Source organism: Bos indicus x Bos taurus, chromosome 2, assembly GCF_003369695.1.
Source record: "Bos indicus x Bos taurus breed Angus x Brahman F1 hybrid chromosome 2, Bos_hybrid_MaternalHap_v2.0, whole genome shotgun sequence".
NCBI lineage: Eukaryota > Metazoa > Chordata > Mammalia > Artiodactyla > Bovidae > Bos > Bos indicus x Bos taurus.
The window spans coordinates 112214401-112234093 of record NC_040077.1 but is presented as its reverse complement, the minus strand read 5'-3'; positions in this window follow the sequence as shown (position 1 = coordinate 112234093).

The window sequence follows — 19693 nt, the reverse complement described above, 5'->3', positions numbered from 1 at the left end:
TCCACATTTTTGACTATCTTCTTTCTCTGCATGATTGAAATTTTTGCTCAAACAGATGCCAGATTGTTACAAATCTAATAAATTGACCATGAATCTATCTCACTTCTATCAAGGATTGAGCAAGCTCATCACCAATCAACCACAAGACCTCAGAAAAGTCATTATTAGGGAAGATATACACTTCCCCACCTTCTCCCAACAAAAAGTATGTGTAAGTGGCTAAAACTGATGTTGAAGTAGGACTTAAAATCTTTTCATATCAATATTCCATTTCAGGTTTCAGTAAGATTCCCTGGACTCTGTAAGTAAGCAGTATGGGAAAAGAGTACTTGAATACAGAGTTTTGCTTATAAAAAAAAAGATGACTCAGGATGCTTCCTTGTGGGGACTTCCCTGGTGTGTGGCTGGGACCCCACTCTCCCAACGGAGGGGGCCCAGGTTTGATCCCAGGTCAGGAAACTGGATCCCACATGCAGCAACTAAGACTGGGGCAGACAAATAAATAAATTTTAAAAAAGAAAAGAATGCCTCCTTGTGGTAAACTGATAGATAAAATGTCTCAATTCTCCCACCTTCCATGAATCTCTCTAGCCCTTTACCATGTGACTTTGTCATTTCTCCCATCAAATGTATAATCTATCCTCCCATCCCTTGAATCTGAGCTGCCCTTTTGTCTTACTCTGGCCAATAGAATGAGGCCTCACCTCCATACTGGGGCCTTCTGGAGCCTTTCATACTCTTTCTTGCATGAACCATGAGAACAAGCCTGGGCTAGCTTATTGGAGGATGAAAGACTCTGTGAAGCAAAGCCAAAACCTCCTTGCATTAACTAAAAATTTTAGTTGATTGCCACATATGTAAGTGACCCCCAGCCAAGATAAGAACTGCCTAGCCAAGCCTAGCCAAAATCAAGAGAACTGCTCAGCCAACTCAGAGTCAGGAGTGAAAATAAATGTTTAATTTCTTGCTGCTGAGATTTTGTGGGGTCTTATGTAGCATAATTGTAGAAATAGATAACTGTTACATTCCAGCTAAAAACTGGCACTTACCATCCACCTTTCCAAGGATTAAATCATGAGCCGCTGCAGCCGCTGAACTTTAACACTTCCTGAAAGGCATTCACACGCTAGTAAAGTAATGCTCAAAATTCTCCAAGCCAGGCTTCAGCAATACGTGAACTGTGAACTTCCAGATGTTCAAGATGGTTTTAGAAAAGGCAGAGGAACCAGAGATCAAATTGCCAACATCTGCTGGATCATCGAAAAAGCAAGAGAATTCCAGAAAAACATCTATTTCTGCTTTATTGACTATGTCAAAGCCTTTGACTGTGTGGATCACAATAAACTGTGGGAAATTCTGAAAGAGATGGGAATACCAGACTACCTGACCTGCATCTTGAGAAACCTATATGCAGGTCAGGAAGCAACAGTTAGAACTGGACATGGAACAACAGACTGGTTCCAAATAGGAAAAGGAGTACATCAAGGCTGTATATTGTCACCCTGCTTATTTAACTTCTATGCAGAGTACATCATGAGAAACACTGGGCTGGAAGAAGCACAAGCTGGAATCAAGATTGCCGGGAGAAATATCAATAACCTCAGATATGCAGATGACACCACCCTTATGGCAGAAAGTGAAGAGGAACTCAAAAGGCTCTTGATGAAAGTGAAAGTGGAGAGTGAAAAAGTTGGCTTAAAGCTCAACATTCAGAAAACTAACATCATGGCATCCGGTCCCATCACTTCATGAGAAATAGATGGGGCAACAGTGGAAACAGTGTCAGACTTCATTTTGGGGGCTCCAAAATCACTGCAGATGGTGACTGCAGCCATGAAATTAAAAGATGCTTACTCCTTGGAAGGAAACTTATGACCAACCTAGATAGCATATTCAAAAGCAGAGACATTACTTTGCCAACAAAGGTCTGTCTAGTCAAGGCTATGATTTTTCCAGTGGTCATGTATGGATGTGAGAGTTGGACTGTGAAGAAAGCTGAGTGCCAAAGAACTGATGCTTTTGAACTGTGGTGTTGGAGAAGACTCTTGAGAGTCCCTTGGACTGCAAGGAGATCCAACCAGTCCATTCTAAAGGAGATTAGTCCTGAGTGTTCAGTGGAAGGACTGATGCTAAAGCTGAAACTTCAATACTTTGGCCACCTCATGTGAAGGGTTGACTCACTGGAAAAGACTCTGATGCTGGGAGGGATTGGGGGCAGGAGGAGAAGGGGACGACAGAAGATGAGATGGCTGGATGGCATCACTGACTCGATGGACATGAGTTTGGGTGAACTCTGGGAGTTGGTGATGGACAGGGAGGCCTGGCATGCTGTGGTTCATGGGGTCGCAAAGAGTCGGACATGACTGAGCGACTGAACTGAACTGAACTGAACTGAAAGGAGTTCAGGGTGGAGATCAGGACGGAGGCACTGTGCTCTGGGAAAACTGGCAGAATAGGTCTTCAGATATTTATATATTTTCAAGAGGAGATTTTATGAATTCAATTCTTGCATCTTCTCATATCTAGAAAAGCACTGACCTCATTCATGGTAATATCTGCCTCTCAGGACTACCAGTAAACTTCATAAGAATAATATCAACCTTCTGAAAAAATGTATGCTTGATAGCAAGTACTCCCCCTTCACCAAAATCTCATATGTATCAACCTTTCCCCCTACCTCTTTGGAGTGATCTCTCAAAACTGTCTGAAATGATGCCTTGCAGGCTATAGTCTTCATTCTGCCCCAAATAAAACTTAACTTGAACTCTCACATTGTGCAGTTTTTCCATTCAACATATATTAACTACAAAAAATATATATGTATACTGGGAGCTCTTGGAGTAATCAGGGAGATTTGCAGAGAGGCTGCCTTAAGATGAGAAAGGAGAGATTCTGTTTTTTGTCTGTCCTGTTCACTTTTCACTTTCACGCATTGGAGAAGGAAATGGCAACCCACTCCAGTGTTCTTGCCTGGAGAATCCCAGGGACGGGGGAGCCTGGTGGGCTTCTGTCTATGGGGTCGCACACAGAGTCGGACACGAATGAAGCGACCTAGCAGCAGCAGCAGCAGGACACTAAACTTTACTCAAAGTATGCCTGGAGCAAGTCTGGTGATCAAAATTTAGTGAAGACGTATGTCAAACCTTTTGTCCAGAGGGCTACTTTGTGCTATGAGAGGGCAATTAAGACCCTACGGTCTGGGTTCTCAAACTAGGGCACAAATAATTCAAGTATGGAACAGTAAGGGGTCAGGCAAAGCTACACAACAAAAGTGATGTATCTTGTTGGGACATGAATTATCTTGAAGAGTTGGGGAGACAAGAGTAGCATTGTTTTCAATAAGAACGATGGAAGAGAATATAAAGTTTCAACACATTTTAGTGATAAAACACAGTTATCCATTTCCTTCTCCTCTTCCAGCCAGGGGTTCACTCTCCTAGATGTAAGACTTACATTTTTTAAAAACTTTTTGTTTCAGGTGATCACTGAAGGGACTCAGCCATACATGTACATGTGTCCATTCTCCTCCAAACTCCCCTCCCATCCAGCCTGCCACATAACATTGAGCAGAGTTCCCTCTGCTTACAATAGTTTCCTGTTGGTTATCCATTTAAATATAGCAGTGTGTGCATGTCCATCCTAAGCTCCTTACCTAGCCCTTGCCCCCATACCTCCCCCTGGCAACCATAAGTTCATTCTCTAAGTCTGTGAAGGGATTTTATTTTTTAAACAGTTTAAAAAGCATTACTCTGGGCACTGTGTTCTAAATTTCTTTGTCATTTTTATTCTCCCATCATCAAAAGTTTTACTCTGCCCCTTGCCATGTTTAAAACGATTGTATACCTTTTAAATGTAATCTGTGCTTTATGATTATCAAACTTTACAGATGGAAGTTGTTTTGAATTCAATTTCTAATAAAGTGTTACACATGCTTTTGTAATCTTTCTACATTCCGTATGGCCTAGTTTACTCCCAATCAAAAAAAAAAAAAGATGATCACTCATCTAATGAAAAATTGATGTTTCCTTTTTGACATTGGAGGGAAGTTGGACCCAGTTAATTGTCCAATGCTTCATTCTGTTTGGTTCCCACCCTGGCCTCCAGCAGAGCTCTGATGACTTCAACTGCCGTTAAAAATGCCTTCTCATCTGTTATGGACTGAATGTATCCCTCCAAACTTTGTACATAGAAGCCCTAATCCCCAGTAATCAGAATGTAGTTATATTTGGAAATGGAAACTTGAAAGAGGAAAATTAAAATGAGGTCTTTAGAGTGGTAACCAATCCAATCTGACTGGTGAGTGAAAGTCACTCCATTGTGTCCAACTCTTTGTGACCCCATGGACAATACAGTCCATGGAATTCTCCAGGCCAGAATACTGGAGTGTGTAGCCTTTCCCTTCTCCAGGGGATCTTCCCAACCCAGGAATCAAACCCAGGTTTCCCATTTTGCAGGTGGATTCTTTACCAGCTGAGCCACCAGGGAAGCCCAGGGTGACTGGTAAACAAAGGAAATCTGTGTACACAGAGAGATACCACGGTTGTGAGCACACCAAGGAAACACCATGTGAAAACATGGCAAGAAGGCAACTGTTGGTAAGTCAGGGAGGGAGGCCTCGAGAGAAACCACCCCTGCCAGCACCTTTATTTTGGACTTCCAGCCTCCAGAACTGTGAACTTCCGTTTAAGCCACACATCCTGTGATATTTCATCATATCACTACCAAACAAATATACTACTCTAAACAACTAACGTTACTTCTTCAAATGTCTATAATTTTGGGTTTTCTTACATGCCAAGAAACAATAGTGTTTCCTCTGTTCCTCATTGATTAATTTCTCTTAGCTCTCCATCTCTTCTTTATAGTTTCCAGAATGGGCCACTGTTGGCAAGTATCTGTGATCGTCTCATTTATCAATACATATTGCTACTGAGTGGAGGATCATTTTGGTCTAGTGGTTAATAATGATGTGTGTTTGCATTTTTAAAAAACTATACCCTTTCTTGTTTCTTTGCCATGATAATTTGTTTCAACTCTATATTTCATAATATAATTTTCTTCAATATCTATAAATCAGAATAAAAATAAAAAAATATTTCTAATATTTCCACATAGATAGTTCAAAGTTTATTTTCCTCACCAGTCCAATTTTTCTGAGCTCAGGTACGTTTCAATGCACTTCTTTCTCCTCCCCCAGGCTGGGAAGACATTTCATTTTAACTTCAACCAGTTAGAAGAAATTCATAACAATCACTGAAAATTCCAATGGGATGTGAAAATATAAGAAACATCAAACTCTACAATTTGCAAAGTAATGGTAACTCTCATCTTTAGAGGAAAGGGGAAATTAAAAGGCCTAGTCAAAGCAAAGTTGAACAAGTCCTTCAGGCAGAAATTACAGGAGAGCCTAGGAAACCAAAAACAAGATGAACCTTCGTAATGCAGGAAGTCCGATCTAATCCATTCTGCATTCTTGACTTGGAGCAGTTGACTGTAACCTTCAAATTATAGTGAAAGAATTGCATCACAGAGGGTGTGGGAGTGGAGGGAGGTGGGAAGATTTAGGGGAAATGTCAGACTTGAGTGGGAGCTAAGAGCTTGTGATTGCAACCAAATGGACCTGAGATATACTGAAAGAAACAGGGAATTATATATTTTTCTTAATTAAATGCTTCTTGTGTTTTTCTTCCTGGTCTTGACTGGTATTTATTTTTCTTCACTTGTATCAAAGCAGTGTGACATTCTCAATTGGATGGGGGGTGGGAAGCAGAGTTTCTTATGGTTGTAATGGAAATATTTACTGGCAGCAGACAAGAATATGCTCCTCTAAGGGGAAGGTTGCATTTGTCAAAGATTTGCTTGGATCCTGCCTTGCTTGCTGGGAACAGTTATTTACTCTTAATTAGCCCTAAATACAGTTGAGCCCTGGAAGGGCCTTATTTTAAAATCATCATTGCTGTTTTAAATCTGACTGCAGTAGAAGAGAATGACTGACAGTGATTAAAAGGGCAGTTGATGGGCACATATTAGAAATCATGGTCAATAATAAAATCTGAAGACAGGAACAACATGTATTTTATGTTCCTATAAACACAGATTTAGTGCAAGTAAGCCCACATAATAGTACTTGTGGCATGCGCTGATTTGCTCCAAATTTAATTTAGAACAACATAAAAGTTCCAGTATCAGCTGCAGGGTACTAGCTTTGGTTTCAGCTGGCGGGTAGAATCTGTTTTGAGAGCTAGTGCAATTTCTGAAGTTGTACCTCGTCCTTTCTGTTTAGGAACAACCTCATAAATATCTGGGATTCTCTGAAGGTGATTTCACTTTTCCAGAGTGTTCGATACTGTAATCTTATCTTCTCAGCTGCTCTATGGGTCTCTCTTGATCATTCAGTCACATAGAGAGGGACACACACACACACACACACACCCCCCCAGCATGTTCATGGCTAATTGAAACTCTTTTTTATTATTTCCTGCCTGCCAACCTAATAGAAGTGGATTATCTTGAGCATTCTTTGCCTTTAGGCTACTTTGGGGAAAAGGAAAAGAGACACTTCTGGTGGGAGTGGGAGGAGCTCAGTGATGATCCTTCCATCTTTCCTCTCCTTTCTGAGTCCTTGGATCACTTGGCTGCAGCATCTCTGGGATATGGTGGCAGAGGAAGTCTCCCTCATCGCCACACTCGTGTACGCCTCCTTCTCACCACCTTGAGCTGTTGCCAACATTGTAGCATTTTACTCGAATACCTTTTACAAGCCTCCGTGGCCATTCACCGCCATTTTCCTCAAGGCACAACCCCCAAAGGTTGGGCGGTTTCTCTGATCACAGCCACAGGGCAAGACCATTCCCTCAGCCTACGACTTCTTTCTCTGGGCTAATGAGCGGAGGAGGTCCCTGGACCTTTCAGTCCCAAGGGATGCCCACACTTCCTATTGCAGGATGCATGGCTTCTTTTAGTGGAAGGAACCACCACCACCACCTCCCCCAGGTTTCTTATAAATGCAAACCTCAGCCTTACAGTTTCCGGCAGTCTCCATCTAGTGGGAGCAAATGAATCCCCTATTATTTAAATCCACCATTATTTAAATTAGATCTCTATTCAGGAAAGCTGATCTCATCCCTTCCCTCCCCCCATCCCCATCCTGCTTGCCTAGAGGAAGGCAGCTGAGTATTTCCAGGCTCTTCAACAATTTGCCTGCCTAAATTCTTCAGTCACAGCTACCTTGAGATGGCTCCCACAATAACCTTTCTGATCCCACCAGGGTGAAGACCAGCATTTAGCTAGGCTGAGTTTTTGTACTAGGACAAGGAGTGAAAATAAGGTCATTCTTTTTCTTTTAGGGGGGATTAAAACATAAAATTTCTTTTTCAGAGACATTTTCCAAATACTGGTAATTTGCAGATGTGACTTTTGGGGTTGACTTTTAAACCTTAGAGGAGAAAAAAGAAGAGAGAGCTGACCAACTGGGAGACACTAATGTATCCTAGTTAACCAGAATAACTGGGAAAAAAAAAACCCTCAAATCCCCAATGTGAAAGTTTTTATCATAATAATTGTTCGAGACCTGCTCTTTTTGCTTGTGGCAGGAAGTCCCTACCCACAAGAAGTATATGTGGAGATTTAAGTCAGATCTGCCACTCCATGCAAAAATAACCCCAGGCCATGCTTTCCCAAGAAAATACAGGAATGACAAACAAAATACAATTGCTATTTTGCAGGACGGCTTCCATAAGTCCTGGCCGTGGGGAAATGAGCAAGATGTTCCTTGTGAAGTTCATACTGATTAAACCAAATATGGCTACAGGAAATCTCAGTTCTGGCCCATCTTTCTGTGCCCGGTCTCCAGTGGGTAAGACAGGGCTGCAAATGGCCTCAAATACACAATCTCTATAATTTCAGGAAGTGAAATGTCTGAAATGACCCTTTGGAGAAATTTCAAGTCGAAATAATATGACTTAAATGAGAAGCCAAGTCAGTCAAGGAAAGTGTATTTGGCAGTTACTAATGGAAGGAATGTACAGAACTCAGCTACCTGAGTGGTCGGCACCGAGTGGTCGGCAGTGAGGTCCCAGTGGACTTCCCAGGGCTATAGTAGATATAGGGCTGGGTGCTTGTTCCTGATAGAGTAAATTGGCCTAACTTCTGGAACTTTCCAAATTTTCAGACTTGAAATCCAAGATGTTCAGTTCCTGAAAGTTCGCGACAGTAATGTAAAGGAACAATGCTCTATATTAGAAAGCTCAGTGCTCTGATTTCCAGCACAGAGGTATGTGATTTGGGGTCTTACCCATTCTTCTTCATGGCTAGACGAGCTCCCCTGAAATATTTTTTTCATTTATTTATTTATCAAAAGTTAATGGGATTTTACTAGGTACTGGGCAGTACTTTAAGCGTTAGAGACATTTTAATGAATTAAGAAAAGTGTCTGCCCTCATGGAGCTTACCTTTTAGTTTCTGGAGAAAGACAATGATGCAGAAGACATCTGGCATGTCATCGTTGATCACTCCAACGAAGGAAAAGTAAGGCAGAGAAAGGGGATACAGAGTGGGGGAGTCAGGTGAGCAGAGGTGTGAATCAAGCAAGAAAGACAGCAGTGGGAAAGAGGGGCTAGAAATACACATAAAATAATATTAACTGTGACTCTAGAATGCCTCTAATCTCCATGCTGTTCCAACAAACAGAGGGGCTTAGAAACTCCTTTATAATAATCAGCACTGTTTATTGAGCCCTTAATATGTGCCTGCATTCTTCTAAGCCTTTTACTTGCATTTTTTCCACCAATCTCTCCATTAGCACAATAAAACCAGGTAAGAGAGGTCCAGGGGAGTTAAACGATTGGCTGGAAGTCACCCAGACAAGAGAATAAGTGCTGGACTTAGGACTTGAAGCTACTACCTTTCCAATTGACTCCAAACATGATAAAAACAGTAACAGCTATCATTTCCTGGGTACCTGCTATGTGCCGGCGTTGTGTGAAGTGCCTTGCATATGCTGCATAGATGTTGGGGTTGATGAGAGGGAACTCCATCACGCACACGCTCTCTACTGCAGAGCTTTGTTTCTGATAATATGCACTCTCTACCTTTGACATATGCTTCTAACAAGACCACTCCTTCTGCCAAAATTCTCTCAGGCCCGATATACAACCATTCAGTGTCATGCTCTACCTCTCTGGCTTCATCTGCTACCACCCTCCCTCTGCTGCCAGCACTCTAGCCTCAGTGGCCTTCTCTCAGCTCCTTGAGTATGCCAAACACATCTCAACCTCAAGGCCTTTGAATCTGCTGTTCCGTCCGCCTGGAACCCTTTTCCTCAGAGACATATACAGCTGCTTTTTCACATCATTTGGTTCTCCACTCAAACATCTCCTTATAGTGAAGCCCTCCTTGAACAATGGAAGGAAAACAGCACAGGGCTCTGCAACTAGTCCGCCACTTCCCATCTCCCTAATTCTGCTTCATTTTCGTTCACTCTTTTTTTTTTATCACCTCCTGACATATTTTATGATGATTTTTCATCGTCTGCCTTTGCTTTATTAGGAGCTCTGTTTTGTTTGCTTGTTTCCCCAGCAACTAGAACAATGCCTGGCATCTGATAGAAGGTCAATCCATATTTTTAATAAATTATTAAATCATGGGCACTTAGGTATGTTATTGGGTACGTTATTAATCATAGGTGTGTTATTGACAAGACCTGTGCATCTCGAAGACTCTTGTTAAGTTTAACAGATGATAAAGGTGCACCACTTTCTATATCAAACATATTTTTCTAGACCAGGTTAATGTTCTTGACTGATAATATAATACAATTTCTTTGAGACAAGTATTGGATTGGCCAAAAAGTTCATTCAGATTTTTCTTTAACAGTGTATGGGAAAATCCAAACAAAAGTTTTGGCCAACCTGATATAACAGAGAATCATTTATCTGGGGTGCTGTCATCAGAGTCCTTGATGGCTGGAAGCCAGTGGTGTATTCAGGCCAGGGGCTTTCACCTCACATAGTCCCAGGTGCTTTTTCAGTTGACATTTGAAGTAAGAGTGATTAAGTGGTAAAAGACTTCAATATCTGCAAGAGTAATTGTTCCCGATGCTGTCTACATCTTAGAAAGCTACACAGAAATCCAGCTAAAAGATATTAGTTTTTTAGATTAACTTGATTACAGAACAGATGAGGAGAAGCAGGTAACCTTAAGATGTATTTTGTACATGGAACCAAAAAGACTTGCTAAGGGACTTGCAGGACTTCTCAATAAGAGAAGACTTGAGGGAAGTGAAAAATGGGATTTTGGTTTGATGGCAGCATTTATCTAAATGGGAAAGACTTGAGGAGGATATGGAAAATCAAGAGTTACGTTCTGAGCTTGGCATATTTGGAAAACTTATTAGACATCCAAGTGGCAATGTCAAAGCTTAGGGTAAAGGTTTGGGACTTGAGTCAGTTTTGGAGCCATCAACACAAATGTGATATTTAAACCTATGAAGAGATAAGCCTTGTATGAGAGTTTAACATGGGAGAGAAATCCCAAAATAAAGCTGTCCTGTATGGTCTTCCAGTGCTAGGTTGCTAGATGCTTTAGCTTGCCTTGGTCTCAGTTTCTGTCTCTGTCTCACTCTTCTTTTGGTAGGTTGACCCCTGGAACCCAACCATCATGTTTTGAGGAAGCCTGGTCTTCCCAATCTTCTGCAAGACATGAATAAATGAACCTTCAGATGATTCCAGCTCCCAGCTGATAGCGAAAGGAGCAGAATAGAAATGCTGGGCAGTTTTGAGTCCCACTGGAAGCTGAACCACTCAGCCATTCAGTGGGCACTGTAGAAAAAGCTGATAAGGGGGAAAACCCAGATTGTTCAGGGTTTACCCCAGGAGGTACATCAGAGAATGGGCATGGACTCTAAGGGTGTGTGATGTATGCATGCTCACTCGTATCTGACTCTTTGTGACCCCATGAACTGTAGCCCTCCAGGCTCCTCTGTCCATAGGACTTTCCAGGCAAGAATACTGGAGCAAGTTGCTATTTCCTCCTCCAGGGGATCTTCCCAACCCAGGGATCAAACCTAAGTCTCCTGTATCTCTATCTCTTGCGTTGGCAGGCGGATTCTTTACCACTGAGCCAGCTGGGAAGCCCCTAAGGGTGTATGCTGCTGCTGCTGCTGCTAAGCCGCTTCAGTCGTGTCCGACTCTGTGTATATAAGATAATAATTATAATAATGTATCTTGACACAGACACTAAGAAGGGAAGATCAAACAGTGAGAAAGTACCCGGGCCCCTCAGTCAGTGGTGTCAGTGAGGCTGAAAACATGTTATAGTAGAAGTTCTAGAAGTCTAGAGAAATCTGACCTTCATAGTTTGATGTAAGATTTAGGCATCATGGGTTGGAAGAGTAGACAGGGTTAGCTGCAGAGTTATGGATATTCTGTAGGGAGTTGCTGCAGATGGCTGGATCCAGAAATTGTTGTTAAAGAAGGAAGCCTGAGCACAAAGCCAACTAATTGGTATCAACAACCAGAAACAGAGGTTTTTTTTTTTTTTCAATCTACATTGAGAATAGATTGTATTACTTCAAATATTAAACTTTCCTGTAAGAAAAATGGACCTGAAAAATCCTTTGAAAAGTTCCTCCTGAGAATTTTCTTTTCCAAGTACTGTGAAAAATGACTGCCGTGTTTCTTATATTAAGGTTGATAATGATGTTAAATGTAAAAATAAATGAAAACCTGTTGGAAGTCTCTGGAATGGAACTAATACACCTCTAGCTGGCTTTCTTAATGAATCCTGCTTTGTTTCTTTGTATTTGACCTCAGATAAATTGCTGATCTCAGCCTGTGTTCTGTGGCCTTCTGCTTGCTTTTGCTTTTGCTTCTGCTTGCTTCCTTTTGCTTTCCAGGACAGCTTGACAAATCTTGTGCAGATAAACACAATGCCTACGACTCCTGCTGAACTGGGGCTGGGCGTGCTAACATCAGCACTGAAGGCACCTTCTCCTTGAGTTTGTCTGTCATTCTTTTAATTTCTTTGTCTTGGAGGAGTTGGTCTTTACAAGTGGTCTTACTGATACATTTCCTGCTTTTGGGAGATTAACTGAAATATACTTGTTTTGTTAAGACACACTGGAAGAACTACATATTCATTTGCTGGTAAGTGTGATTGCTGTAGGAGAAGGCAATGGCACCCCACTCCAGTACTCTTGCCTGGAAAATCCCATGGACGGAGGAGCCTGGTAGGCTACAGTCCATGGGGTCGCTGGGAGTCGGACACGACTGAGCAACTTCACTTTCACTTTTCACTCTCATGCATTGGAGAAGGAAACGGCAACCCACTCCAGTGTTCTTGCCTGGAGAATCCCAGGGACGGGGGAGCCTGGTGGGCTGCCGTCTATGGGGTCACACAGAGTCAGACAGACTGAATCGACTTAGCAGCAGTAGCAGCAGCAGTGATTGCTGAACTGTATTCCTAAGAGTATTTTTAAAAGATCTGGCAGGGACTTCCCTGATGGTCCAGGGGGTTAAGAAACCACCTAACCAATGCAGGGGATGTGGGTTCAGTCCCTGGTTGGGGAACTAAGATCCCCACACCTCAGCAACTAAACCTGGCTAAGACCCAAAGCAGCCAAATAAATAGAAACCACTCTCTTTAAAAAAAAAAATAGATAACATCTTCATGAAGGGTTAGGTAAGGATTCCTTAAAATTTTTTTTTAAACTCCTATAGCAAAAGATTGATAGATTAGATGAAATTGAACTATTAAAATTCTCTTCATAAAGATTCAGCACAATGAAAAGGACTAGCATACCAGGTGATGGCTTATAAATATTATTTATTTCCAAACCAGAGCTGAAAGGGGATTATAAAGTATATCTTTACTTCTGCTTCCTCTTCCCCTCTCTTTCCATTTTCTCATCCCAACACTCATATAATCAAACTGCAGAGAATTTTCTCCTCCTAACCTTTGAAATCAATAAATTACCCAATCTCCAAACTCCTGAGTTAGCCACCGGCCAGTAGAACTTTCTGTAATGATGGAAATGGTCTGTGACTGTGCTGTGCAATATGGTGACTGCTAGTCATACGTGCTTAATGAGAAATTGAAATTTTACCTTATTTAAATATAATTAAAATAACCACATGTAGTTCACAGCTACCTTATTGGCCAATGCAGCTAGATCATTGGTTTCATTTATTGAGGACCTACTCTTAGCAAGAAAGAGAGTGAGAAAAAATGCAAAAGAAATTGAATTTTTCTGCTGAGACAATGTCCTAGGTGATGATCCATGAGATATAATTCCTATAGTAGACATGCTCCCTACAAGAGTATTGTCCCCCTACCATCATACAAATGAGAAATCTGATCCTAATACTTTGATGTAAGATTTAGGAAAAATGGGGGGAAGTGTAACTAGGCCATAGCACTTTTTCTTGAAAAATAGGACACATATCAGAAATGCTGCTGAAAAGATTGTTTTTTAAATGTCGGAGTCAAGTTTTTATGGCATAACAAAAAAACTCCAAATCAAAGGTCATGTCCACATTGCTATATTCAAAATGGATAGCCAACAAGGACCTATTGTATCGACCAGGGAACTCTTCTCAATGTTATGCCAGCGTGGATGGGAGAGGGGTTTGGCAGAGACTGGATACATGTGTATGTATGGCTGAGTCCCTTCACTGTTCACATGAAACTACCACAATATTGTTAATCAGCTATGTTTTTGTGTTAGTTGCTCAGTCATGTCCAACTCTTTGTGACCCCATGGACTGTAGCCCGCCAAGCTTCTCTGTCCATGGAATTCTCCAGGCAAGAATACTGGAGTGGATTGCCATTCCCTTCTCCAGAGGAACTTCCCAAGCCAGGGACTGAACCCTGGTCTTCTGCCTCGCAGGCGGATTCTTTACCATTTGAGCTACAGAGAAGTCTATAACCCAATAGACTGGTAATCAATAGCTGGGGAATCAGCTATACCCCAATACAAAATAAAAAGCTTAAAGTTTGAAAAAAAAAAAAAAAACACACCAAATCTGTGTGATTTATAATAACATACATTTATTATTCTCAGCCACAAGTTTGCAGATAAGCTGGGGTTGTTCTGCTTCTGCCTGCAGGTTTGGGGTCAAGTCAATTGCATGTGTCTGCCGTTCTGGGTTCAGTGGCTTCTTGGAGGAAGCTGTTCTCCTGGCTGATGATACAAGTGATGCCACGCAAGCACATTTAAAGACCCTGCTTATGTTACAGGCACTAACGTTCCATGGCCAAAGCAAATAAAATGGTCAGCCTCAAAGTTGGTGAGGCAAGAATTTGTACTCCACCTACCTTACTGGAAGGCACTGTAAGTCACTTGGCCAAAAAAATACGGATGTGTAATTTGTTACTGGGAGAGAGGGAAGAGTTTGGAACAGTAATAAAATCTATCACAAATACTTAGAACTCCATGGATTCAGTAAGGGTCATATTTTCTAGGGGACTGAGTTAGTTCTTTTCTTCAATTGGTAGGTTCTCTCTCCTCCTCCTGCCTATCCTAATTTCCTCAGATGGAACCAACTCTCTTTAGTAATAGCAAAGAGCAGACAGAGCACCCAAGGCGTCAAGTTGCCCCAGTCTCCATTAACACGAGCCAAATGACAAAGGCACCAGACAAGGAGAGCAAGCCTGGGGAAACCTGGGATCTATTTTCATGCACTGATGAGCATTACAGACAGCAGGGGAGTCACTGTGGATCTGCCAAAATTCACTTTAGTGATACTCACTATGACTATACAAGGAGACACAACAGGTCTGTTGGATACAAAGTGCTGATAAGCTTTCAGGCTCAACGCAGTGCTTAAGATTTCAAATCCAAGTTCAACCCTTTATCATATAATTGTCAACTCTCCAGCCCCCACTTAGACCTTCTCCCAAGACAGAACTAGTAGCTCGTGAGTTGCTCCTTTTCGAATTGCTGTTTTCTTTGTTTGCATGAGTGTTTTAAAATCATTCATTTGACCAACAAATACTGAAAAAGCATGGACTCCGCCTGGCAATGTTTTAAGATCTGTGGATATTTCAGTGAACAAAACAGAAAAATGTATTTGTTCTTACAGAGGTTACATCCTGGTGTAAAAAAAAAAACAACATAGATAACTGAACAAATAAATACATATTACTGTTGCAGGGAAGAAACCAATTCTGACTCCATGTTGGAACTGTTTCTTTGACTTGCTTTTTGTTGCTTCTGTTATTACAATCATACTTATTTGCCTCGGAGGACCCTGCCCCTCTGCTTGACTGTAAACTAAAGTGCCTTTGTTCAACTCATAGAAAGGTAATTTGTCCCTACCTACCTGTGAATAGAAGAGAGTAACACACCCCTTCCAAAGTCTGGCCATTCCCTTGGAGATATTTTACAAGACTGAAGACACTTTCACTTTACTTCCCCACTGCCTCTCTCTATTCTGCCTTTTGACTTTAATTCCTCATTACTTCTTTCTCTCTCATCTGTAAAAGAACCTGGCATCCAGACCCCATAGGATGGTTATTTTGAGGCGCTAGCCTGCCATCTTCTTGGTCAGCTACTTGCTGAATAAAGTCGTTTTCATTGTCTTAACACCTCGTCTCTCGGATTCATTGGCCTGTCATGTGGCAAGTCTAGTGAACTTGGACTCGGTAACAATACAGTGTATTAAAAAGATGCGTGTGTGTGTGTGTGTGTGTGTGTGTGTGTGTGTGTGTGAGTCACTCAGTAGTGTCCCACTCTGCGACTCTATGTACTGCAGCCTGCCAGTTTCCTCTGTCCATGGAATTCTTGCCTCTGTCCAGGCAAGAATACTGGAGTGGGTAGCCTTTCCCTCCTCCAGGGGATCTTCCCAACCCAAGGATCAAACCCCAGTCTCCCACACTGCAAGCATATTCTTTACCATCTGAGTCATCAGTGTTAGTGTTTCAGTTGTACCTGACTCTGCAACCCCATGAACATAGCCTGAAATGCTCCTCTGTCCATGGGATTCTCCAGGAAATAATACTGGAGTGGGTTGCCATTCCCTTCTCCAGGGGATCTTCATCCAGGGATTGAACCTGGGTTTCCTGCATGGCAGGCAGATTCTTTACTGTCTGAGCCACCAGGGAAGCCCTTAAAAAAGATAAAGGAACATAAAAGGCTTGAGAATGACCAGAATGCCATCTCTCATTCATATGGTGATGGGGAGGCTTGCTCTGAGCATATAACCTTTGAGAAAAGATATGAAGGAAGTGAGGAATGAAGCAAATGATAGAAAAATGTCCCAGTTAAAGAGAACATCAATAAGACAGAGAATCAAGGGACAGCTTGAAAAGCAATGTGAGTGGAACAGAGCAAGGTGGGGAGTGTAGGAAGTAATTAAGCTGGAGAGAGGCTGAGAGCCAGATTAGGTAGGACTTTGTAGGCTGGAAAGTTGCTGGAACATTTTGCACAGAGGAATGACATGAATGTAAGTGTGGAGTGAGAAGCCTTTGGAATATGACTCTGAATGAAAATGACCCTGGAGCACTGGGCATGGTGTCGGCCTGCCTCCACATCACACCAACCTCTGGGCCCTCAACACCAGCTGCGTACTTGTTTCATCTCCACTCATCAGTTCTTGTGCTTCCACAAAGGTAAACATTCTGTGGTCTCCCCTTCTTAATCTCACATATTTTCAATATGGGCTTCCCTGGTGGCTCAGACGGTAAAGAATCCACCTGCAGTGCAGGAGACCTGGGTTTGATCCCTTGGTTGGTAAGATCCTCTGGAGAAGGGAATGACAACCCACTCCAGTATTCTTGCCTGAAGAATCCCCATGGACAGAGGAGCCTGAGGGTTACAGTCCATGGGATCTCAAAGAGTTGGACATGACTGAGTGATTAAGCACATCTTCTAGTATCTCTCTTGAGTTAAAAACTTCTCCTTTTTATTTGTTAGCTCAGTCTAATGCATGTACTACCTTCAATTCATTAAGATGGAAATCTGATCAAACCAGCAAACTAATGCTATTCACAGGACATGTGTTTATTGTACACTTGCTGTGGGCAAGCTTCTGAACCAGAAACAAAGGAGGCTCAAATATGAATTGAAATGGACCTCAAAGGCCAGGAATTTACAGCCTGAAATGGAGTTTCCCAATTGTTTCAAGTATGCAGACCTCTATTACCATAAAAATTCTCAATCTCCTGCCTAATAATACCTTAGTATATTTAATAGCATTCATTGAGAAACTATGTAATGACAAGCAGCTATTAAACATTCAATAACACCTTTTATGTATTTCTTTTTTATTAATTTTTTGACTTCTACATAATACCACTACCTAATAGAAAATGCATGTCTGAAACACATCATGCCTTCAGTGCAATATGAGAAGTAAGTACACATTTGCCATCCCTTGAGATAATTCCAACTCTATCTCACACCTCTGAAATCTAGGAGAAGCACAGACCTGGAATAGTATCCAGCTGACCCGCAATTCCTTTCCTCTGATCATATAGATAAAGCTTCAGGCACAGAAATGTGCTTATAACGTCTGTTACAAAAACTCAGACTTTAAGGATGTCCCAATGTAAATGGGCTTTGCTGGTGGCTCAGACAGTAAAGAATCCTCCTGTAATACAGGAGACCTGGGTTCAATCCCCGGATTGGGAAGAGCCACTGGAGAAGGAAACAGCTACCCACTCCAGTATTCTAACCTGGAGAATCCCCACGAACAAAGGAGCCTGGAGGTCTACAGTCCATGGGGTCACAAAGAGTCAGACATGACTGAACAACTTTCACTTTCAATGTAAATGCAAACCACCCACATGAACACCCATGACAGTGGCCCACGGGGCCTGAGCTCCTGAATTAATACCAAAAAAGTGGGGACAGGACCAGCTACCTAACTTGTAGGGCCCAGCGCAGAATAAAATGCAGGGCCCCTTGTTCAATAATGTACTAAGCATTTCATAATTGTGACAGCAGAGAATTAAACCAAGTGAGGGGAGCTTCTGGGCAGGGAGGCCTATCTGACCTGTGAAGCCAGCCTTGCATGGGGGCCTGATGTACACCACGGTGTCTGCTGCACACAGACATCGTGTGCAGTGTCTCACATGGTGCTCGTCCAATAAAATCTATCATCACCATTTAGCAGTAGCAAAAGTAATAGTGGCACCTACTGTATGCAGGCTTCCTCTAAGTGCCTGTGTGTTATGTTGCATTCCATTGACAAAATAGGTATTATCGTTATCCCCACTTTGCAGCTACCAAGGCCCAGATTGGTTTAGTAACTTAACAAGCTTGTGTAACCAACAGAAGGAAGAACCAGGATTCAGTCGACTCCACGTAGTCTGATTTCGGAATGTAAGTCCTTCAATCCTAAGGTGGTTTCATTTCCCTAATGCTGGTTAGCTTGTTTTGAGAATTCAGTAAGAAAATGTAGGCAAAATGCTTGTTAACTTCAGAGTCTACATACTGAGTACCTACTGTGTGTCACACATTGTTCTAAGCCTATGCTAGCTCCTTTCATCTTCAAAACTGTCATCTGGATATGCACTGTTGTAAACTAGCATTTTAACATCGAGGAAGTAAAGGAACAGTGACATTAGGTAACTAGCCTAAGGACGCAGCAAATGAGAGACTGAGCCAGGATTTCAACTGAAGGAGGGAGTAGAAAGTAAGAAACAAAAAGAGGCATTGGTTATTTTATTTATATACATATATAATTTAGTTATTACATGGTCATAAGAATATTTTGTGGCTCCTTGTAGATTCTGATGGCATTATCTTTAAAACACTTCTTTTATCATAGAAAAGAAATGAAAGATGATAGTTAGAGTCAGACAACATAATACAAGAAGGCTCTTGCTTAAGCGGTATCCACATTTTATGGAAAAACAAGAAGGCCTTATCTTCCCTGGGTCTGCAATTTATGTCTCTCTTTTTTATGATCTTGAAATTGATTCTCCACTAAGATGTAAATAAGGAAGCCTCTGTTTTTTCCCCAGTGTTCCTCCATTTTCATACTAATTAAATTGTCATAAGAGTAACCATTAATCTTCCTCGGCCACCAGTCACCCTCCTCCTGTTGGTGTTGTGTGGAATTCCCACACTGTGCCCACACTATCTTGCAAAGCCAAACTCAGGGCCAAGAGTGGTTTGTGTGCAAAGTGATCAAGGCTAGTTCCTTGAGAAAACACAAATTCTTCCCACCTCCTGCCACAAAGTGTGAGTTAATTTACCAAGACGTGAGTTGGAAACCGAAGCCTTAATGGATGTTTTCACTTTTATTGCCTGTTAGAGAGCATCAGTGAACTGTTGAACATCAGCTGTTAGAGATAATGGAATTACCTTCCTCTAATACCAGAGGTGGGCATCACCCTACACCACTTCCAGCTTTCCCTAAAATCACATCAGAGTGTTCGTGTTCATGCACCAAACAGTGATAGAGAATGTCTTCATGCTTTGTGGGAGAAATAGGAATCAAACCTTCAGGTTATTTAGAGTTTAATGACAGAGCAAAGACACACATCCCCAGGCATGTGATGAATTCGCCAGAGGTACAAAGACAGTGCCATGGGCAACTAGATGGGAGAGAAATCTCTTTTATCAGAGGTTTCAAAATGGAGGGATCACAAACTGATTCATGCAGCAGCTAAGAAACTGAAATCTTCCATGCCTTCTGTACTTTTAAAAACATTTCCCAGACCTTTCTCAGTCCAATTGAAGCCTATT